The sequence below is a fragment of the Triturus cristatus genome, chromosome 10 (assembly GCF_964204655.1).
Source record: "Triturus cristatus chromosome 10, aTriCri1.1, whole genome shotgun sequence".
Classification (NCBI taxonomy): Eukaryota; Metazoa; Chordata; class Amphibia; order Caudata; family Salamandridae; genus Triturus; species Triturus cristatus.
The window spans coordinates 93,177,771-93,201,639 of record NC_140593.1 but is presented as its reverse complement, the minus strand read 5'-3'; the positions used below and the strand labels follow the sequence as shown (position 1 = coordinate 93,201,639).

The 23,869-nt window shown below is 50.6% G+C and overlaps 1 protein-coding gene and 1 long non-coding RNA gene across 4 annotated transcripts in view; one reads left to right on the top strand and one right to left on the bottom strand.

Annotated features, from left to right (window-relative positions):
- Positions 1-4,096, bottom strand: part of UBE2E1 (ubiquitin conjugating enzyme E2 E1) — a 461,740-nt gene extending 457,644 nt beyond the window's left edge. Inside the window, exon 1 of one of the 2 annotated variants that reach the window (XM_085630505.1) lies at positions 3,893-4,096. The gene's annotated coding sequence lies outside the window, so the exon portion shown is untranslated. The remainder of the gene's footprint in view (positions 1-3,892) is intronic. The other variant, XM_085630504.1, reaches the window with a different exon arrangement.
- Positions 1-23,869, top strand: part of LOC146788938 (uncharacterized) — a 186,044-nt gene that overhangs the window by 74,647 nt on the left and 87,528 nt on the right. The window lies entirely within an intron of this gene.

Genomic DNA, 23,869 nt, shown 5'->3' with positions numbered 1-23,869 from the left:
ATCCATTCACCCTTGCACTTATCAATTCATCAATCCATCCATCCATCATTTCACTCATCCATCCACCCACTTACTCATCATCCACCTTTTCACTCATCCACCCTTTCACTCATCCACCCTTTCACTCATCCACCCTTTCACTCATCCACCCTTTCACTCATCCATCCAACCTTTCACTCATCCATCCAACCTTTCACTCATCCATCCAACCTTTCACTCATCCATCCACCCTTTTACCCATCCAGCTACCCTTCCACCCATACATCCAGGTATTTACCTTTTCTCTCATCCATCCTTCCACTCACTCATCAATCCATCCATCCTCTCTCATTCTCCAACTATTCAATCTTTCATTCAGCCCTTCACCCTTTCACTAATTCATCCAGCCATCCCTTCACTTACTCGCCCACCTTTTCATATTAATTTTGAGCTGAGCCTTTTTGAGAAGAGGCCCATCAAGAACTTCACGCTCGCTGCAGGAGCCATTCCAGGACTGGGACAGAAGCCACCCAGGGCGGAGACAGGATCCACCACAGGGGGGACAGGAGCCATCACAGGCGGGGGGGGGCAGGAGCCACCACATGGGGGGACAGGAGCCATCACTGGGGGGGGGGGGCAGGAGCCATCACAGGAGGATCCACCAGGGTGGGCATGGGGGTGGGCATGCAGTATTCTAGTATCATCTTGGTATCTTCCAGGGTGGGGTAGGGCTCCTCACCCCCTCCTGGGCAAGACAACGAGATGACAGGCTCTCTTTCCAAAATGTTAGTTTTGCCATCTCCCACTGTGATGTACAGTACTTAAAGGAGATACTCCAAGAGAACTGATTTAACTGATTGTCCTTCATACTTTGTTAATCAGAGTGGGTGCGATTGTGCCATTTCTTTATGTTATTACATTATAGACTGCATGTTTGAAGAACCGAGGTTTGCTTACAATCAGTAATTAAGCTCTGTGAAGAGAACCACGTGCTGCCTCGGTGTAATCGGATGGTTCTACGATTTTTGGGGCCCTGGGCAGAAAGGGAATGTGTGAGGCCCCTCTAAATTGCAGAGACATGGCATTCAGGGCTGTTTACATCTGAGTAGATGCCCCTGCTCCTGAAGCTGCAGCCCCTCCCTCTCCGTCACCTTCAAGCACCTCTTAACAGTCCATCAAGGGCGGAAGGTGTGAGGGTGGCCATCCCGCTGCGCCTCTCCAATGCTGCTGGGGATCTGAGCTTTGGTACTGCATCGGAGTCTGTTACACCGGCCTCAACAGCATCGGAGTCTGTTACACCCGACCTCAACAGCATCGAGTCAAGAAGGGAGGTGGGTGGAAGCTGTGCCGGCTTTAGGGTTGTGCGACCGGTGCCCGGTTAAAATTACGGACAAATGGCGTCCGTTAAAGAATCCTTCACGGACAACGGACAAACAGACGAAATTACGGACTGTCCGTGAAATTTACGGACGGTTGGTCAGCCTAAAAGCAGGGCACAAGTCGGGGGGCACACAGGGGTGGATGGCGTCCACCCACCTTTTTCACAGAGTGAACGCCGTCCACCCTGCCAAGAATTTGGGCCCCACTGAATAATGTGCTGAATTCCTGGTGTAATTTCCAAACACCGGACACTTTCAGCAGCGCAGGCACGTTGTTGTCTGCTTTCCATCTGAAACAAGCAACATCAGTGCAGGCGAGACGGGACGGGGCTTTCTTATTTAGGACTCCTGCTGGCCCCATAACAAAGGCTGAATTTGGGGGGGCGGGGGGTCATCAGGCCTCCTTTTGTTCGAGTCTCTGGGCTGTGAGCAGTCAGGAGCCTCACACCTGATGCAAATGAAGCGGAGGGGAACCAAAGGCTCACACCTTGTTAGCACTTCACACATACTTAAGAGAGGCAGCTTTGCACTTTGTAAGAACATCAGATGTGTTGGTCTTTCCCAGCGTTTACACAAAGCAAATTGTATTCATATTGAGCTTACTTCCCCTGAGGAGGCGTTGAAATAATTTAAATACCCCAATTTTTTCTTGTATAGCCCTCATTCCAATGCAGGGTGTACAGGATGTGTTACATAAAACTAGGAGGATTGAAAGGTGTAGAAGTCACATATCTTCCAAAGCTCACCGTGCTAATATCCTCGCAATGTGTTAAGACGTGCACAAGATAGACCTGCTAACCATATGTGAGGCCTTTAGATCTGATGTCACTTCTTGCGATGCCACTTCCTGTAAAGTCGTGGCTTGTGATGCCACTTTCTATGTCAATTCCTGTGATGCCATGTGTGATGTCATGCGCGGTGATGTTGCGCGCGGTGATGTAGCGCGCTGTGATGTCACTTGCATACTGCCTAACTAGGTCAGTCCCCCCCACTTCTTTTTTTAGGACTTGTGACCTGAGTAAAAGTGACCCACAGCAGCCAAAAAACCAACCCTCACATTGATCTGTCACACCAGCCCTTCGGGCACTGCCCGGCTGCCTTTTAGGCCAGTCCAACGCTGCTTGCAAACATACAGCCACACAAGAACATCCCTCTTCCAAATCCACCTTTCCACCACCACCCCTTACCTGCTCTTCACATACCCTTACCTTCCTTACTGTGTGCCTGGTCTTACTCAAGCTCCTCTCCTTCTCACAAGCACTTTCACCTTTTCACTCTCTCCCTAAAACAATTGCACCCCCTCAATGAGGACTGCTTTACGCAGCCTATCACGAGTGCACATGTTGAACTATAATTTTTCAATATTGCACTGGTGAAAACAAAGCTTTGATCTACAATTGGGCAGCCCTACTGATGGAATCCAAACAGAAACTACTGTGCAGGATTGTAGACTTAAATAAACGCAGTGATGCTGTCAACGTGAAATATGGGTATTTAATTATGAATATTGAGCTAAATGAAGGTTTCGGGTCATTTACTGCTGGAGTTTGTGTTGATTTTCCAGGCACTGAGAAGTAGCCGTACCCTAGTAGGACATTGGGTTTTGGAGCGGCCTCTGCACTATGCCCTAGCCTAGACAGAGGCACAGGAGCCAGCCTCTTCGAAGGGTGCACCAGGATCTATGCCACCCCAGCCTCGTTGTTGCACCACTTTGAAATGTCGTGGGCCTCCAGGGATGCTCTCTGTCGACATCCAGCGTGAGCTGCAGGCCACCAGTTTAAAACACTGCAGGGCCCACAGAGTCCTCGAGGCTTCCGAGGTCGGTAATTGAAGTACCACTAAATTGGTTCACATACCGCCTTTTATCTTTGGTCATTCATTGAATAACTAGTGCCCTGCACTTAGCCGCTTCTTACGAAAGGGAGCAGAAATCTTGGGGCTTTTAGGAAGTCTCTCTGAACAGCGCTTCGACGCCTCGGCAGGGGGAGTGAGCGCTATGTAAATGCAATTACAGTACAGTTCAGTTTAAATAAACAAGACTGAAGCTCGATTCTTATTCGTCCAGCATCTTATTCAAGAAGCTAACTCCAGCTCCATAATAAATGTAGGGTCCTCGCTCGCTCAGTAAGTTCACCGCGTGCTTGCTATGTTTTAAGAGTTTAGAAACCTCCACACGGGGCCCCTCAGACGTCCCAATGAGACTTCCAATCCCCCTGAACTCGAGGGTGGTCTCCCTGATTTGGCGAACAGTCATCCTGAAGCCGCTATTGGTCGTAAATCTCACTAAAATGGATATTATTAACTAAAACACAAGTGGGGAAAAACACCCCCAAACCGATCTAAACTTGGAATATGACCCCAAGGCCCTTGGAGTGGAAGATAGCTTCGAAAACCAGCCATGCTTTCTGCAATGAGTCATTATTTCATCCCTCGGATCTGTGCCACTAACTTGGCCTGTCCAGACCCCTCAGTCCCCCTCCCCCGCCTGGCTGCAGTGGGCCACGGGGCCCAGGCCCATCAGGCCCCCTCCTTACCTGAGCACTGGTGAGCCTCGGCGGGGCGGGAGCACTGAGACTCGTGTCTCTCTCTGGCAGACAGAGGCGGAAGTGCAGGCAGGAGATGGCTGCGGGTTCCCTCCCCCTCCCTCGCCGCCTCCCTCCTCGCTGCTATGCACTGTCCCTCCCCGGGCACAGGCTGCGTCTGCAGCACGCCGCATGCTCGCCTCCACCACTCCCGGGGAATCTCTCATTCTGCACATTCAGGGGTGTCAGTGAACAGGACACGTGACAACAGCACGGGTCTTCCATCCAAATATCCCTCACCAGAGCTCACTCCTGCTGGCAACCGAAGGGTGGTGGCGGTGACATACCTTAATCTGACTTCCTTCACCCTTCCCTGCCCTCTCTTTTATTATGGTATTTAATAGGTGGCATCATCTAGTTGTTGTAGTCCTGCCTTTGTGGCTAAAGAACTACAAATCCCAGAATACACGTATAAGGTCATGCCCCGAATCAACTGATCCTTTACGCACTGGAACGTGAGAATACTGAGGCTGCCTATTCTTGTTTCCTCTTCGTGCCTCTTTCTTCCACCACCACACTCTTCCTGCCTCTTTATTCCACTCTTTTTCATCACCGCTTCCTTTCTCTGTCACTGTTTCCTTCTGTTTATCTTCCATCCTTTTCTTCTCCTCTGATGATGAAAAATAAGTCCCAGTACCCCCCACCCCCCAAATTAATGCTGATGCTTACCAACTACAGCACCTGCACAAATTAAGCATTGGTTCTTGCCCTGTTAACGTTAATCCCTCACACTTTCCCAGGCAGCTCAGCTGCGAACAGGCAGCTACTGGGGGATATGCATTGGAGTATATAAAAAAGTGATGGCTGGACCGCTTGAATCAATCTCAGCTCCCGGTAATGACTCTGGGGTCGTACCCCAGTCCATCATTATTTTGCCCTCCATTCCACCTGAGGTAGGACCCAGCTATACCTCACTAATGAGATCTAAGTAGGTCGAAACCGGTCTGGGGTTGCTTGTGGACCCTCCTGGAGGGGGCCTCGGCTGGCAGTTTGGGATGACAACTCCTTTGGGTAGCAGGTTCGGCACTTATTTGCATAAGGCGGGTCTTTGTCTAGGGCAGCGTGATGGGCGAAGAACGAGAGACTAGAACGCAGCCGAGCGACTGCCAGGGGCTGAGATTAATCAAAGAATTCCTTCCATCACCTTGTTGCAGTTTATGCCCTAAGTGCGACGGGTACGGCCGGATGCAAGTCCTGTGCTCACTGTGCCATAGGACTCAATCTATACCTTACTGATGGGACCTAAGTTGGTCAGAACTGGTCGGGGTTGCTTGTAGTTTCTTCAGAGGAGCTCTTGCTTGGCAGTTTGGGATGCACTGTTCCCATGAGGAGCACGGTCAGAACTCATTGCATAAGGTGGGCCTTTGTTTAGAGTGGCATAGTGGGCGACAGGGCTGGCTCTAGGACGGTGCGACCGGTGCCACTGCACAGGCACTGACTTCAGGGGGCGCTGTGTTTGCAAGTTTATGAGGGTTTTAATACCACCTACTGCCACATTCCTTGCTTCAAGCAATTTCCAGGCAACAATAAAAATGTCAAGATAGCTCCGGTGATTAATGTTCTTCGTGGACAGAGATCGGAGTTTTGTGTAGTGGAAGTTTTGATCCATTGTAAGGATGTGTACTGTGTTTATCACAAAGTGCATATATTGTAAATGGGTCAGTGGGTTTCTGCCTTTGTCTGAGAGATCCTTTGTTACTTGCAGTTTATAAATTATAATCAAAATATAGAACAGCGAACTACCAGCTGCCATCAAAGAGCTGCAGGCAAACTGCGAGGGAAAGATTAGAGCGCTAGGATTTTTACCCGTCTTTCATAATCCTAATGTTGCAAAAGGGGTTCATTTGGGTAGAAATCAATTCTTATTAATAAAGAGAATGACCAACCAGGGTGCCCGTTTTAAATTCTGAGTTGTGGTTATCCAGATCAAGCACTCTTAAACTATATTGCAACAAGTAGGGATGGTATGTGACTCCTACACATTGTAGTCCTCTGGCTTATGTAACATTTCCTATACACTGATTTACACACAAATGAATGTCTCTGTGTAATGTGTGTGTGATGCAAGGTGCTCTGACACCCTACACTGGTATGAGAGGCGCTATAAAACGAATTCAATGCATCTGAAAGAGAGCGGTCATGGAGATGTGAGGGCACTGTTAAAGGGTGGTGTTGATGGAATTTGTGGTGGAGGTGGTCGTTGGCTGCTGCCAACCAACATTATTGCACCGGGCGCCACAAACGCTGAAGCCGGCCCTGGTGGGCGAAGAATGCTGGAATGCGGGCAGAGTGACTGCCAGTGGTTGAGTTGAATTCAAACATTCCATGCATCACCTCCTTGTTGTTGCAGGGGGATGCGGGTGGGCGTAATATCTTCTGGCAATCTAAAGCCACTCGCATAATGAAAATTGAGGGGGCCTCCCTGCACCGTAGTAGAGGGGCCCCCTCCGGGCTCAATCAGGAGCTCACCTGTCAGAGTGCAGTGCCGAGGGGGCCCCCTGGAGCTTGGGGCCTCCCGGGCTGCGGGGGCCTGTGTTACGCCTCTGTCTAAAGCATGTGTGATGTCACTTTCACTACCACTAGCATTTGGTGAGTTGATGTCCATGGCTGCACCTTTCCATCCCACTCTGACCACCTTCCTCGAGCAGCTATGTAAGCCAGAGTCAGGCTGAAGTCTTGTATTTTGTCATCACTCCATGCACAGAAACACACTCTGTCCACACAATATATTTATTACCCAGGAATGAAGCTCTCTGCTAATAAGTCATTGGCCATTATAATTCCACCCAGGGCCCTGCTTACCCCTGCAACCATTTGACCTTCAAGGGTTGGGCTGTTCTAACATACATGTATGTGAATGAGCTCACGTGGGCAAGAGGGACTTGATACAGGGGTCAGTTCAAGCCCGCAAAAAATCCCCAAAGTCTAGATTTGAACACCTTTTATCGACTTACCAAGTACAGAATGCCAAACCAGAGGTGGAAGTGGGCGGGGTCTCCGGGCATGACATGTACATACTCTGTACATTTAACAAAAACAGTTCCTCTACTTTCTGTTAAAAGACGACTGTCCCAGGACAGTGGAAGGGAAGCAATCTCCTGTGCTGTGAAGCCGATGGAGGGACAGGCAAACAGCAAGCATTCTTGGCAGGGTGCCCGCTGCCTGAAAGAAATGTGAATATGCACAACTGGTTGATCTGCACATGTAAAGGCTTCCTAGAAGCTGATAGTGGCTTTAATGTATAGTGTCACTTGAAGCTTTGTCATGACAAAGATGATTTTTTTTGAGGTATTGCAAGGGTGCTGCCAGCTGAGCCATGGAGCGCATGCTTTCAATGCGCAATTACAACACACGTTTGCACTAGGTACAGTCTGCGTATTACTAAAGTCTATATTTTGTAATCACTTTTTCTATGATGTTAAACCTACATCTCTTTGCTGATTTCGTGACAGCCTATTTTATATTGTGTGTAACGCAAGTTTAAAATAATGACTTCTATATTCAGAGTGCTTTCAGTCACAAGCGGAATTTTGTAGCACAGAAACTGCACAATTCACTATTCCCCACTGCACCAGTCAGAACTCCAATCTGTGGGGCTCTGGTTACACACAGATATCTGCAGGGAACGCATAAGCCAACAGAGGTTTCATACCGTAAAATAGTACATTTTCCACTGGTTAGTTTAACTGGCATTTATTTTTTATTAAAGACGTGAATTTTTTTAGATTTGTTTTACCTGCATTTATTTTTCATTTAAGACGGGAATTTTATTAGATGCATTAACCTAAAGTTGACAGTCCAACAAACTGGTTACAGAATATTTTGGGGCAGATTTACGAGCCCCTTGCGCCAACTTTACATCGCCGTTGCGTCACTTCTGTGACGCAGCGGCGTCGTAAACAGTGCGCCATGATGCAACATATTTACAACGTGACGCATCGAGGGAGATGCGTCACGTTGTAAAGCCCTGCGCTACATTATAAATGCGTCAGGTATAATGTATGCAGGGTGGGCGTTCCATCACAAGGATGCCTCGTAAAAGTGACTCCGTGAAATCTCCAAGATTTCACTGAGTCACTTTTGCGACGCCACTGCGTCAAAACCTTGCACCTGCTTGAAGCTGGCGTAAGGAGTGACGCAGCATGGTCGGAATAGGCATTCCTGACCATTGCTGGAGTTGCGTCATGCTTACAGCACGACCCCAGCAATGCGTTGCCTTTCCGACAAAAGATGCGCCACGCATCTGTCTGTATTTGCGCCACGGTGCGCCGCATTGTAAATGTGGCACATCCATGGTGGCGCAAGGGTATTTTTCCGTCATGCAAATGAACTGGCGCATCTCTGCAAATATGCAGAGATGCGCCAGTTCTTGTAAATCTGCCCCTTTGTTTTTTTAAAACAAGTCTTTGACCCCGCTCCACACTCACTAACTCCACCCCCATCGCACTCAGGATCACACTTCCCATACTTTTTTCAGTGCACTTCAAAGACTGTACCAAACACAAGTTTTCAAGCTGCCATGGCCTAGTTAGAGAAATAACACTCGTTTGCAGATGTGAACTACCAGGCATACTCCAAACATACCCTGCACCTCCGGCAACCTCATGAGAAATCAGAAGCGTGCAGACTGGCACTGTAATTGACACTTGCAGAGCTGAAGCCTGCCATTATTACGGACTCATAGGCCTGTTGGCTGTTTGGGTGGCATCTCTACACCGTACTGGGATTTCCATCACAGACCAGAGCCTGCGTCGCTGTTTTTGGTATTTATTTCCAGTTTGTCTCTATTTTGGGAGTCAGTGTTGATGCGTTTCGGTGTACATTGTTGGTGCCTCGACAAGTCTGCCCTAGGTGATCTTGATAGGTGCAATCTGCCAGCATTCGCTTTAGTGTTTTAACCTTGTAGGTGAGTGTTTGGCACATACATTGCTTCTACGGCAAGTGCAAGCAAATTACCTTTGCAAGCTGCTTCCCCAGATGACCCCCCCAGGATATTTAGAAACCTTGCACTTTCTTTTGGTATTATTTGGTGATCTTATAACATGTCTTTCCTTCTCACAGTCGAATATCGGTTAGAATCTCTGTATGGGGCGCCGGGCCAGGGACTTCCAAACCAACCGGTGCCAAATAGTGGACCTGGTGCCTTCTCACGAGGGACCACTGATCCCTGGACGCCATCTCACCACATGATGACGGACTGGGGCAGCCGTGACCCGTGATGGGCGACTGGCATGCTCAGGAGCCAGAAGCCATAGTACCAAAAACAACCAAAAACAATCAACAAGACGAGAGAAAAGACAATTCAAATGGGAATAGAAATAAATAGGTGTCAGATGGAGACATTAACCTTTCCAAGACTGGATAACCCACTATGTTTCCTCTACTTAACAAAGAAGTTAAAAGTATATTTTTTTCAGAAGGTCCCTGAAAACATGGAAAAAAATACTTCAAATCCCAAAAATATGTTAAAGTAGAAGAAAATAAGAGCTCAAAACATAAACAGTGGGAATCCTGAATTACACTCAGCCACCACTCACCGATGTATGTAAAACTCTTCTACGGAATCTTTAATGAAACGAGTCCAGGCGAAGGCACCGAAGGCGCTCCCTGGCTACCCTGAGACCAGCTCACGACCAGTGACGTCTAAGTGAGGAGTGAACGTCCCACTGAATGTCCCTGTGCCCTCGGATCCCAGGCAGGGGGGGGGGGGGGGAGGGTGGCACTCTGGAGACATCGATCCCCTGCGAAGTAAGACCTCCCACTAACTTCATCTTCATTCCTTCTGGCCGTGGTACCATCGCCTGCAGAGAACAAAACGAACATTAAAATATGTTCCCTAATTAATCCTGCAGCAGCAATATTCACACCTTGTTACACGCTGGGCCAGTGGCGGCCAGGCCCTTCACACTGCTGCTGAGCACCAAGGAGCAGAGACAGTGTGTGAGCATGTGCTATCCTTCCCCCTCACACAATACCGCACCCCACTGCCTCGTGGCAATGTGAGCCCTATACGAGGCATACCCCCTTACCTACCATCACAGGGTGTGTAAGAGGAGCCTGCGTGGGACTCAAGGTGTGTGAGAGGAGCCTGCGTGGGACTCAGGGTGTGTAAGAGGAGCCTGCGTGGGACTCAGGGTGTGTGAGAGGAGCCTGCGTGGGACTCAGGGTGTGTAAGAGGAGCCTGCGTGGCACTCAGGGTGTGTAAGAGGAGCCTGCGTGGGACTCAGGGTGTGTGAGAGGAGCCTGCGTGGGACTCAGGGTGTGTGATAGGAGCCTGCGTGGGACTCAGGGTGTGTGAGGGGAGCCTGCGTGGGACTCAGGGTGTGTAAGAGGAGCCTGCGTGGGACTCAGGGTGTGAAAGGAGCCTGCGTGGGACTCAGGGTGTGTGAGGGGAGCCTGCGTGGGACTCAGGGTGTGTGAGAGGAGCCTGCGTGGGACTCAGGGTGTGTGAGAGGAGCCTGCGTGGGACTCAGGGTGTGTGAGAGGAGCCTGCGTGGGACTCAGGGTGTGTAAGAGGAGCCTGCGTAGGACTCCTTTACCAACACCGGGTGTTGTGGCCCCTCGCTTGTAGTACTGGTGTGCACCGGCCCTGCTCTGTTCCTCCACCTTCGTTGTTTTATCTCTATTCGGGTCTCTTGATTTCCTGAGTTTTATGCTCTCCTGTTACCCGCCTCAGTTATCCTCAGTCATACTCCTCCCTTCGGGTGCTGCAGTCTTTCCCCATCTCAGTTCTGTCCTTGAGCTGTGTTCACGGTGTGCTCGGGGACTAGTTACTGCACACCTGCCTGACTGCCCTACACCAGTTTATCTTAACTCGTCTATGTTTACTGTCACACCTGCATAGTGCGACTCTTTTATTCATTTGTGTTCTCTCACCAATAGGCGGAGCCTTGACTAACCCTAGCTGTGGCTTGAGATGCCTTGTGGTGGTTCCTCAAGTCTGGATTTCACGAATATCAACCCCCTGGAGCGTCTCTCGTGCTCTCTCTCCTCAACCGCAATGAAGTGACGGAGCGGGGCTCAACCCTACGTTTCCTCCTGCGCTGGCACTAAGTACAGCTGCCTAGCGCCAACACAGGCACCCTTGCACCATAGGGACACCTTCCCGCAAACAAACAATCATCTCTGCAACACAGGCACCCTTGCACCATGGTGCCAGGGTGCCTGCATTGGCACATGGCAGCCAATTGTGCGCCAGCGCAGGGGAAAGCAGAGGGATATGTCATATTATTGTAAATATGGCACATCCATGTGCTTTTAAAATGACGCTGCTCGGCGTAGCAAAATGGCTTGCGGCACAGCCCTATGTCATTTTGTTTTAAATAAGGCCCTGTGAACTTGAGCTGCGGATGACCCTTGCGCAGGCCAGACCATTGTGAACATGAGCTGCGGATAACCCTCACGTATCCCTGCACACTGTGAGCATGAGCTGTGGATGACCATCAAACATCCCTGCACAATGTGAACATGAGCTGTGGATAACCCTCACACATGCCTGCACACAGTGAACATGAGACCCTCACACATCTCTGCACACTGTGAACATGAGCTGCGGATAACCCTCTCGCATCCCTGCACACTGTGAACATGAGCTGCGGATGACCCTCACGCATCCCTTCACACTGTGAGCATGAACTGTGCATGACCCTCACGCATTCCTACACACTGTGAACATGAGCTGTGGATAACACTCACACATCCCTGCATACTGTGAACATGAGCTGTGGCTAACCCTCATGCATTCCTGTACACTGTGAACATGAGCTCTGGATAACCCTTGCGCATCCCTGCACACTGTGAACATGAGACCCTCATACATCCCTGCCCACTGTGAACATGAGCTGCAGCTAACCCTCACGCATCCCTGCACACTGTGAACATGAGCTCTGGATAACCCTTACGCATCCTTGCACACTGTGAACACGAGACCCTCATACATCCCTGCCCACTGTGAACATGAGCTGCAGCTAACCCTCACGCATCCCTTCACACTGTGAATATAAGCTGTGGATAACCCTCATGCATCCCTATACACTGTGAACATGTGTCTGCGGATGACCCTCATGCATCCCTATACACTGTGAACATGTGCTGCGGATGACCCTCATGCATCCCTGCACACTGTGAACATGAGCTGTGGAGAACCCTCATGCATCCCTGCACACTGTGAACAAGAGACCCTCACACATCCCTGCCCACTGTGAACATGAGCTGCGGCTAACCCTCACTTATCCCTTCACACTGTGAATATGAGCTGTGGATGGCCCTCACAGATCCCTGCACACTGTGAACATGAGCTGTGGAGAACACTTGCGCATCCCTGCACACTGTGAACATGAGACCCTCACACATCTCTGCACACATTGAAGATGAGCTGTGGATAACCCTCACGCATCCCTACTCACTGTGAACATGAGCTGTGGATCACACTCACGCATCCCTGCACACTGTGAACATGAGACCCTCACACATCCCTGCACACTCTGAAAATGAGCTGCAGAGCAATGCGTCATATTGTTGTAAATATGGCACATCCATGTGCTTTTAAAATGACGCTGCTCAGCGCAGCAAAATGGCTTGCGGCACAGCCCTATGTCATTTTGTTTTAAATAAGGCCCTGTGAACTTGAGCTGCAGATGACCCCTGCGCAGGCCAGACAATTGTGAACATGAGCTGCGGATAACCCTCACGTATCCCTGCACACTGTGAGCATGAGCTGTGGATAACCCTCACACATGCCTGCACACAGTGAACATGAGACCCTCACACATCTCTGCACACTGTGAACATGAGCTGCGGATAACCCTCTTGCATCCCTGCACACTGTGAACATGAGCTGTGGATAACCCTCACACATCCCTGCACACTGTGAACATGAAACCCTCACACATCCCTGCACACTGTGAACAAGAGCTGTGGATAACACTCACGCATCCCTGCACACTGTGAACATGAAACCCTCACACATCCCTGCACACTGTGAACAAGAGCTGTGGATAACACTCACGCATACCAGCACACTGTTAACATGAGCTGCGGCTAACCCTCACTTATCCCTGTACACTGTGAATATGAGCTGTGGACAACCCTCACGCATCCCTGCAGACTGTGAACATGAGCTATGGATAACCCTCACAGGGCCCTGCAGACTGTGAACATGGACTGTGGATGACACTCTCACAGCCCTGCACACTGTGAACATGGACTGTGGATGGCTCTCTCACAGCCCTACAGACTGTGAACATGGACTGTGGATGGCTCTCTCACAGCCCTACAGACTGTGAACATGGAATGTGGATGACTCTCTCACAGCCCTGCACACTGTGAACATGGACTGTGGATGGCTCTCTCACAACCCTTCACACTGTGAACATGGACTGTGGATGACTCTCTCACAGCTCTGCAGTACTGTGAACATGGACTGTGGATGACTCTCTCACAGCTCTGCAGTACTGTGAATATGGACTGTGGATGACTCTCTCACAGCCCTGCACACTGCGAACATGGACTGTGGATGACTCTCTCACAGCCCAGCACACTGTGAACATGGACTGTGGATGGCTCTCTCACAGCCCTACAGACTGTGAACATGGACTGTGGATGGCTCTCTCACAGCCCTACAGACTGTGAACATGGAATGTGGATGACTCTCTCACAGCCCTGCACACTGTGAACATGGACTGTGGATGGCTCTCTCACAACCCTTCACACTGTGAACATGGACTGTGGATGACTCTCTCACAGCTCTGCAGTACTGTGAACATGGACTGTGGATGACTCTCTCACAGCTCTGCAGTACTGTGAATATGGACTGTGGATGACTCTCTCACAGCCCTGCACACTGCGAACATGGACTGTGGATGACTCTCTCACAGCCCAGCACACTGTGAACATGGACTGTGGATGGCTCTCTCACAGCCCTACAGACTGTGAACATGGACTGTGGATGGCTTTCTCACAGCCCTTCACACTGCGAACATGGACTGTGGATGACTCTCTCACAGCCCAGCACACTGTGAACATGGACTGTGGGTGACTCTCTCACAGCTCTGGACACTGAATTGAATTGAATTGAATTGAAAGGGCATTTATAGAGCGCATGGATACCCTAGAGTGTCCCAGCGCTATAGCAAGTCATTGAGCACGTAAAAGATTTAAGGGAACAGATGAGTCTTTAAACGTTTACGGAACAGAAGATGATTAGATTCGGACCGAATCAACAATGGCAAACTGTTCCAAAGTTTTGCAGCATTATACCCATAACAACGACCTCCACTGCGCATCCTCTTTATAGTAGGACAGTATGGTTGGATGAGAGATCTAGCAACAGGAGGGCCCTTATTAGAAAGGGCCTTATGAGCAATACATAGTGCTTTAAAATGAATCCTTTGCATAACCGGCAGCCAATGCAATGTTGCGAGAGAAGGTCTAGCAGACATACGTCTAGCAGAGTTGGTAAGTAATCGTGCTGCGCAGTTCTGGATGACCTGGAGCCTATTAGTGGCTACCAAAGGGGCGCCCAGATAAAGGACATAAGCATAGTCCAGGCGTGAAAGAATAAGTGCCTGGACCACTGTTCTTCTGAAAGTGAGTGGAAGAAGATGGAGGATCTTCCTGAGCATTCTGAGCAATCCGTAGCATCCAGCGGCGACCTTGCTTGCTTGCTTTTTAAAATTCAGATTATGGTCTATCCAAACTCTTGATTTCTGCTTTTGGGGTTGGAGGGGGGCCAAGACATTTAGGCCAGGAGGGAGCTATGGTGCACGGGGGACAGTTTCCCAGGAACAGAAGTTCCGTTTTGTCACCGTTAAGCTTCAAATAGGAGTCATCCATCCACCTTGATACTTCTTTCAGACACAACGCCAGGTTAGGAGCAGACTTATCTTCTTGACTAAATGAAACTACTAACTGGGTGTCGTCTGCGTATGTAACGATCTGGATGCCATGAGGGGTTACAAGTTCCGCCAAAGGACTCATATACACATTGAAAAGTGTGGGGCTCAGGGTCGAGCCCTGAGGCACCCCACACCCAAGAGGTAATGGTTCCGATGAGAAATTTTCATCGAAGACCACAAATGATCGGTCCTCAAGAAAGGACTGAAGCCACTTTAATGCCATACCAGAAATTCCGACGCCCTTAAGCCTCTGGATCAAGAGCTGGTGATTCATGGTATCGAAGGCTGCGCTGAGATCAAGTAAAATCAATGCTGCGCAGCCCACGTTATCCGTGATTTTTCTTAAACTTTCCACCACATGTAACAGAGCGGTTTACGTGTTCTGTTGAGCTCTGAACCCAGTCTGAGTAGGGTGGAGGCAGTTATGGTTTTCTAAAAAAGTTGAAATTGTGGTGTTGACATGTTTCTCTGCCAATTTCCCCATACCAGGCAGTAATGAAATGGGGCGATAGTTAGCTAGAGTGTCAGAATCTAAGTTGGGTTTCTTCAGTAGGGCTCTCACCATAGCCCGCTTCCACAGAAGAAGCACAAATCCTGCTTCAAAGGACGCATTAATTACTTTGCGAATTATCGGTGCAACTATTTCAGAGACTTGAGGGGCTACATCTGAAGGGGCTCCAGATTTAACTTGATTAAAAATATTCTGGAGAGTGGTCAGATTTATAGGGGGAATAAGCTCTAGCTGGTTCGTAGCAAGACGTGTAGCGGGCGTTATCTGGGGTTCCGAGACCACAGGGAACGATTGATAAATGGCTTGAATTTTTTCATTAAAAAATTTAGCACTTAAATTACAACGTTGGGGGGTGTCCGTATCAGTACTGGGGGGGAGGGGGGAATAAAAAGAGATTTGGCAACTTTAAAAATTTCGCGGGGGCGGTTTTCTGCTAAAAGGATTTCCCTTTCGAAGAAAGCGGATTTAGCTAATTTTATTTCATGTTTGTAAGTTCTGATTGAGTTTCTATAGTCCTCCTTCCTATCCGCTGTCGGATCTTTCCGCCAATGCCGTTCTAGCTGCTTAGAAGTTTGACTAAGAGCAAGCAGCTTGGGTGTGTACCACAAATTATGGTGGCCCCTTCTTTTTTTATGCACAAGTTTCTTAGGTAAGACCATATCCAGCGACGATTCTATCCATTTATTGAACTGATCATTAGCAATTGCTGGATTGGAATCTACTGTAGGGGCTGACTCTTTTAAATGCCTTGTCCAGAAGTCGTACAATAGTTTTGCCCAGGGTCGTACCCACCTGGTACTTTCCTTTACCCATGGAGCGGTTTCTTGATTTATCCATGAAAAAGGGATTAAAAAATGGTCCGACCAAGGAAGGGGAATTGGGTCGGCCACCGTTAGGTTAGCAGCATTAGAAAAGATAGGATCAAGAGTATGTCCTTTGTTGTGTGTAGGTTTATTACTCATTTGTTTTAAATCAAGTATTTCAAGACCTTCAGTAATCTCTACTACTGAAGAGAGAAGAGCTTCATCAAAGTGGAGATTAAAATCTCCGAGAAGCGTAAAATTCGGGAGTTGGCTGGCCAGGTTTGCAACCTTATCCAAAAGATGTTTACAAAAATGACCTGCCGGGCCTGGAGGGCGATAAACTAAAATGCCTGAAAATGTGTTAGTCTGCGATAGGCTAATCGTAAAATAAAGGCTTTCACAGTTAAATAATGGACTAGATGTAGTGCGACATTTAAAGCTGTCCTTATAAATAATAGCTAGGCCCCCACCTCTCCCTGTAGTCCTATCGAGCCTAGATATAGCATAACCCGAGGGCAGGGCTTGGATGATCACTGGACCCCCTTCGTCCTTCAACCAGGTTTCTGTTATAAAAAGCAAGTCAGGCTTTTCATCATCCAGCAGTAGGCATATTTCCTCTGCGTGCTTGGCCAAGGAACGGCAAGTCAAGAGCAACATTTTAACACTATTTATGGTGTTATGGTCCTCAGACACTTTAAGAGTAGGACATAGTTTAAATTGACATAAGGTGCATTCTTTAATCTGCTCGTCAAGTTTCATCGTGTGATCACATTTATTAGGGAATTTGGGTCTATGAGTCTTAAGCTCCTCATTGGTGTAAATTAGGGGGTGTCTGGTTGGAGCACCAGGGGGTCTCTCACAGCCCTTCACACTGTGAACATGGACCTGCACAATGTGAACATGGACTGTGGACGACTCTCTCACAGCCCCGCACACTGTGAACATGGACTGTGGATGACTCTCTCACAGCCCTGCAGACTGTGAACATGGACTGTGGACGACTCTCTCACAGCCCTGCACACTGTGAGAATGGACTGTGGATCGCTCTCTCACAGCCCTGCACACTGTGAACATGGACTGTGGATGACTCTCTCACAGCCCTACACACTGTGAGAATGGACTGTGGATCGCTCTCTCACAGCCCTGCACACTGTGAACATGGACTGTGGATCACTCTCTCACAGCCCTGCACACTGTGAACATGGACTGTGGATGACTCTCACACAGCCCTGCAGATTCCAAAAATGGACTGTGCATGGCTCTCTCACAGCCCTTCGCACTGTGAATATGGACTGTGGACGACTCTCTTACAGCCCTGCAGACTGTGAACATGGACTGTGGATGACTCTCTCCCAGCCCTGCACAATGTGAACATGGACTGTGGATGACTCTCTCACAGCCCTTCACACTGTGAACATGGACTGTGGATGGCTCTCTCACAGCCCTGCACACTGTGAACATGGACTGTGGATGGCTCTATCACAGCCCAGCACACTGTGAACATGGGCTGTGGACGACTCTCTCACAGCCCCGCACACTGTGAACATGGACTGTGGATGACTCTCTCACAGCCCTTCACACTGTGAACATGGACTGTGGACGACTCTCTCACAGCCCTGCAGACTGTGAACATGGACTGTGGACGACTCTCTCACAGCCCTGCAGACTGTGAACATGGACTGTGGATCACTCTCTCACAGCCCTGCACACTGTGAACATGGACTGTGGATGACTCTCACACAGCCCTGCAGATTCCAAAAATGGACTGTGCATGGCTCTCTCACAGCCCTACACACTGTGAACATGGACCATGGATGACTCTCTCACAGCCCTGCAGACTGTGAACATGGACTGTGGACGACTCTCTTACAGCCCTGCAGACTGTGAACATGGACTGTGGATGATTCTCTTACAGCCCTGCACACTGTGAGAATGGACTGTGGATCGCTCTCTCACAGCCCTGCACACTGTGAACATGGACTGTGGACGGCTCTCTCACAGCCCTACACACTGTGAACATGGACCATGGATGACTCTCTCACACCCCTTCACACTGTGAACATGGACTGTGGATGACTCTCTTACAGCCCTGCACACTGTGAGAATGGACTGTGGATCGCTCTCTCACAGCCCTGCATACTGTGGACATGGACTGTGGATGACTCTCTCACAGCCCTGCAGATTCCAAAAATGGACTGTGCATGGCTCTCTCACAGCCCTTCACACTGTGAATATGGACTGTGGACGACTCTCTCCCAGCCCTGCACAATGTGAACATGGACTGTGGATGACTCTCTCACAGCCCTTCACACTGTGAACATGGACTGTGGATGGCTCTCTCACAGCCCTGCACACTGTGAACATGGACTGTGGACGGCTCTCTCACAGCCCTGCACACTGTGAACATGGACTGTGGACGGCTCTTTCACAGACCTGCAGACTGTGAACATGGACCGTGGATGACTCTCTCACAGCCCTGCAGATTCCAAAAATTGACTGCGCATGTCTCTCTCACAGCCCTCACACTGTGAACATACATGGACTGTGGATGTCTCTATCACAGCCCAGCACACTGTGAACATGAGCTGTGGATGGCTCTCTCACAGCCCTTCACACTGTGAACATGGACTGTGGATGGCTCTCTCACAGCTCTGCAGTACTGTGAATATGGACTGTGGATGACTCGCTCACAGCCCTGCACACTGTGGACATGGACTGTGGACGACTCTCTCACAGCCCTACACACTGTGAACATGTACTGTGGATGACTCTCTTACATCCCTGCAGATTCCAAAAATGGACTGTGCATGGCTCTCTCACAGCCCTCACACTGTGAACATGGACTGTGGATGGCTCTATCACAGCCCAGCACACTGTGAGCATGAGCTGTGGATGGCTCTCTCACAGCCCTGCAGACTGTGAACATGGACTGTGGATGACTCTCTCATAGCTCTGCAGACTGTGGACATGGCGTGTGGACGGCTCTCTCACAGCCCCGCACACTGTGAACATGGACTGTGGACGGCTCTCTCACAGCCCCGCACACTGTGAACATGGGCTGTGGACGGCTCTTTCACAGCCCTGCAGACTGTGAACATGGGCTGTGGATGACTCTCTCACAGCCCTGCAGGGTGTGAACCAGAGCTGCGCCCCTACAACTAGTCCTAATGATGCCACGCCAGGACAAGTACATCTAAGCTGTCTGCTTCACGTTTACCGCCCTTTACTCCTCACCTAGGGATGAGGGCCCCCCTCTCCTCCTTACACCCCCTCTTTGCCGCCCTTTACTCCTCACCTACAGTTGGAGGAATCCCCCTCTCTCCACCTTACACCCCCTCTTTGCCGCCCTTTACTCCTCACCTACAGAAGGAGGGCTCCCCCTCTCTCCTCCTTACACCCCCTCTTTGCCGCCTTTTACTCCACACCTACAGATGGAGGGCTCCCCCTCTCTCCTCCTTACACCCTGCCTTTGCCGCCCTTTACTCCTCACCTACAGATGGAGGGCTCCCCTTCTTTCCTCCTTACACCCCGTCGTTGCTGCTCTTTACTCCTCACCTAGGGATGAGGGCTCCCCCCTCTCTCCTCCTTACACCCCCTCTATGCTGGTCTTTACTCCTCACCTACAGATGGAGGGATTCCCCTCTCTCCACCTTACATCCCCTCTTTGCCACCCTTTACTCCTCACCTAGGGATGATGGGTCCCCCTCTCTCCTCCTTACACCCACTCTTAGCTGCTCTTTACTCCTCACCTAGGGATGATGGGTCCCCCTCTCTCCTCCTTACACCCACTCTTAGCTGCTCTTTACTCCTCACCTAGGGATGAGGACTCCCCCCTCTCTCCACCTTACACCCCCTCTTTGCCGTCCTTTACTCCTCACCTATAGATGGAGGGCTCCCCCTCTCTCCTCCTTACACCCCGTCTTTGCTGCCCTTTACTCCTCACCTACAGATGGAGGGCTCCCCTTCTTTCCTCCTTACACCCCCTCGGTGCTGCTCTTTGCTCCTCACCTAGGGATGAGAGCTCCCCCCTCTCTCCTCCTTACACCCCCTCTATGCTGGTCTTTACTCCTCACCTACAGATGGAGGGATTCCCCTCTCTCCACCTTACATCCCCTCTTTGCCACCCTTTACTCCTCACCTACTGATGGAGGGATTCCTCTCTCTCCACCTTACACCCTCTCTTTGCCGCCCATTACTATTCACCTACAGACGGAGGCCCCCCCTCTCCTCCTTACACCCCCTCTTTCCGCCCTTTACTCCTCACCTACAGATGGAGTGCTCCCCTTCTCTCCTCTTTACACCCCCTCTTTGCCTCTGTAGGGCAGTAATCACCGTCCCTGGATTTACCCTTAATTTCAGGGGGTGCGGAGAATGTGGAGGAATAAATGGGGAATGCACGTTTTTTGTAATATCATGCAGGGATTTGGGAATACCATGCATGAATTTAGGAATGCCATTTAGGGGTTTGGGAATGCCATGCAGGAATTTGGGAAAGGCATGCAGGCGTTTGGGAATGACATGCAGGGGTTTGGCATTGCCATACAGGGGTTTGGGAATGGCATGCAGGGGTTTGGGAATGACATACAGGAGTTTGGGAATGCCATGCAGGGGTTTGGGAATGGCATGCAGGGGTTTGGGAATGACATGCAGGGGTTTGGGAATGCCATGCAGGGGTTTGGGAATGGCATGCAGGGGTTTGGGAATGCCATGCAGGGGTTTGGGAATGCCATGCAGGGGTTTGGCAATGGCATGCAGGGGTTTGGGAATGACATACAGGAGTTTGGGAATGCCATGCAGGGGTTTGGGAATGGCATGCAGGGGTTTGGGAATGCCATGCAGGGGTTTGGGAATGGCATGCAGGGGTTTGGGAATGCCATGCAGGGGTTTGGGAATGACATGCAGGGGTTTGGGAATGCCATGCAGGGGTTTGGGAATGCCATGCAGGGGTTTGGGAATGGCATGCAGGGGTTTGGGAATGGCATGCAGGGGTTTGGAATGGCATGCAGGGGTTTGGGAATGACATGCAGGGGTTTGGGAATGCCATGCAGGGGTTTGGGAATGGCATGCAGGGGTTTGGGAATGACATGCAGGGGTTTGGGAATGCCATGCAGGGGTTTGGAATGGCATGCAGGGGTTTGGGTATGACATGCAGGGGTTTGGGAATGGCATGCAGGGGTTTGGGAATGAGATGCAGAGGTTTGGGATTGACATGCAGGGGTTTGGGAATGGCATGCAGGGGTTTGGAATGGCATGCAGGGGTTTGGGAATGCCATGCAGGGGTTTGGAATGGCATGCAGGGGTTTGGGAATGGCATGCAGGGGTTTGGGAATGGCATGCAGGGGTTTGGGAATGGCATGCAGGGGTTTGGAATGGCATGCAGGGGTTTGGGAATGGCATGCAGGGGTTTGGAATGGCATGCAGGGGTTTGGGAATGGCATGCAGGGGTTTGGAATGGCATGCAGGGGTTTGGGAATGACATGCAGGGGTTTTGGAATGCCATGCAGGGGTTTGGGAATGGTATGCAGGGGTTTGAGAATGACATGCAGGGGTTTGGGAATGTCATGCAGGGATTGGTGATTGGTGCTCTCCTCGGTATTTCACACACAGATCTCGGCTGCTTTCAGCGGTGGAAATCTCCACGTGAAACAAACCCCTGGGGCTGGTAACGGCTGTTCCTGGCCCCTTCGGAGCGAACGGGTCCCTCGTGGTGGGGGCTTCTGCCTTGCTGTGCTATGGAGAATGCTCCCCCCCCCCCACCCCAATGACCTTCACCCACGTTCACCCTGACCTCTAAATGGACCTATGTGCTTTATACCGAGAGGTGTCCCACCCATGGCCCCTGTGTCATGTCCGCCCCCGAGCAGGATGCTGGTTTTATACAAGACATCTTATGAACTCTGTGACGCGTAACGTCCTCTTCCTGTGACGCCGAGGCGCCTCTGCACATTGTAGCTTCTTCCTGAACCGACACTTGTTAAAGGATTTCCTTAATACCTTTGGGGCCCTGTTAAATGGTAGATAGATTGTGCTGTGCGCTGCATCTCTCTGCGTGTAAAGTTCTGGTGCGTGGGGACGGGGGTGATCCTGTATAAGAATGAATGCATAACTAAAATATATATACGGCTGTGAGCGACCACCGTTTCCTTCCATGAAGACCGACAGGGGGGCACCGAGGCACGGTTGTACGTCAGACACCACACAAAATATCAGTTGAAATAAATACTGTGCCCTAACTATTATTTACTGGAAATCCTCCCAATGGGGGCAAATGCGGTATTTGTAAATCTATGTAGGACACTATTCGTGCTGGAGAATGATAGTGTGACCCTGACTTCTCGTCCACCGCCCTGCAGCAGGCGTGTGTCCCTCACAGCCCAACTTTAGAAACACCCTTACCTCTAGAGACGCTGATGGTCTGCGTGGAAGAGGCCCTAAAGCAGCAGGCGGCCGGCCCTAAACTCTGTAACAAGGGGGCCGACCTGGCATCAGACTGGCAGGGTTAATGACCAATAGGACCATGGAGACATCAGGCAACGTTAAAGACCAGTATGGACATAGCTACAAGTCATTGAGGCATCAGAGACCTCCTCCTCCCGTACCTGGGCAGGGGAGGGCAGGGGAGGGCAGGTGAGGTCAGGGAGGCTGGGTTCTCCTGTATTCCTCGCATGGAAGACCGGTTGGACAACAACGCACACAACTGCAAGGAACTCTTCAACATCGTGAAAGAGCTTTCCAACCCCAGCGCAGGAAACAACGACATCACCCCATCGCAAGACCTCTGCAACTCCCTTGCTTCATACTTCCACAACAAGATCGCGGACATACATAACAGCTTCAACAACCAACCAACGCACACCATGACCGAACAACCACCCCCCACCACCACCCTCCACGCCTGGACCCCGATCAGCACCGAAGACACCATCCGCACGATGAACTCCATCCACTCCGGATCACCGACCGACCCCTGCCCTCACCACGTCTTCAACAAGGCCGACGCTGTCATCGCACCCCACCTGCGAGACATCATCAACACTTCCTTCGACACCACCATCTTCCCTGAGAGCTGGAAGCACGCCGAACTCAGCGCCCTACTAAAGAAACCTACAGCGGACCCCACCGACCTCAAGAATTACCGCCCCATCTCGCTCCTCCCGTTTCCAGCCAAAGTCATCGAGAAGACCGTCAACAAGCAGATGGCCGCCTTCCTCGAGACAAACGGATCCCTCGACCCCTCACAGTCCGGCTTCCGAGCCAATCACAGCACCGAGACCGCCCTCATCGCCGCCACCGATGACATCCGAGCCCTGATGGACAATGGAGAAACAGCGGCCCTCATCCTCCTAGACCTCTCTGCGGCATTCGACACGGTCTGCCACCGCACCCTAGTACGGCGCCTCAGCAACATCGGAATCCAGGACAAGGCGCTGGACTGGATCATCTCCTTCCTCGACGGAAGAACACAGAGAGTCCGCCTACCACCGTACAAGTCAGAGGCCTCCGAAGTCACCTGCGGCGTCCCTCAAGGATCATCTCTGAGCCCCACCCTCTTCAACGTCTACATGAGCCCCCTCGCGGCCATCGTACGCAAACACAACCTCAGCATAATCTCCTACGCCGACGACACCCAACTGATCCTCTCCCTGACCAACGACCCCGCCGCCGCCAGATCCAACCTGCACGAAGGGATGAAAGAGGTAGCCGAGTGGATGACGACCAG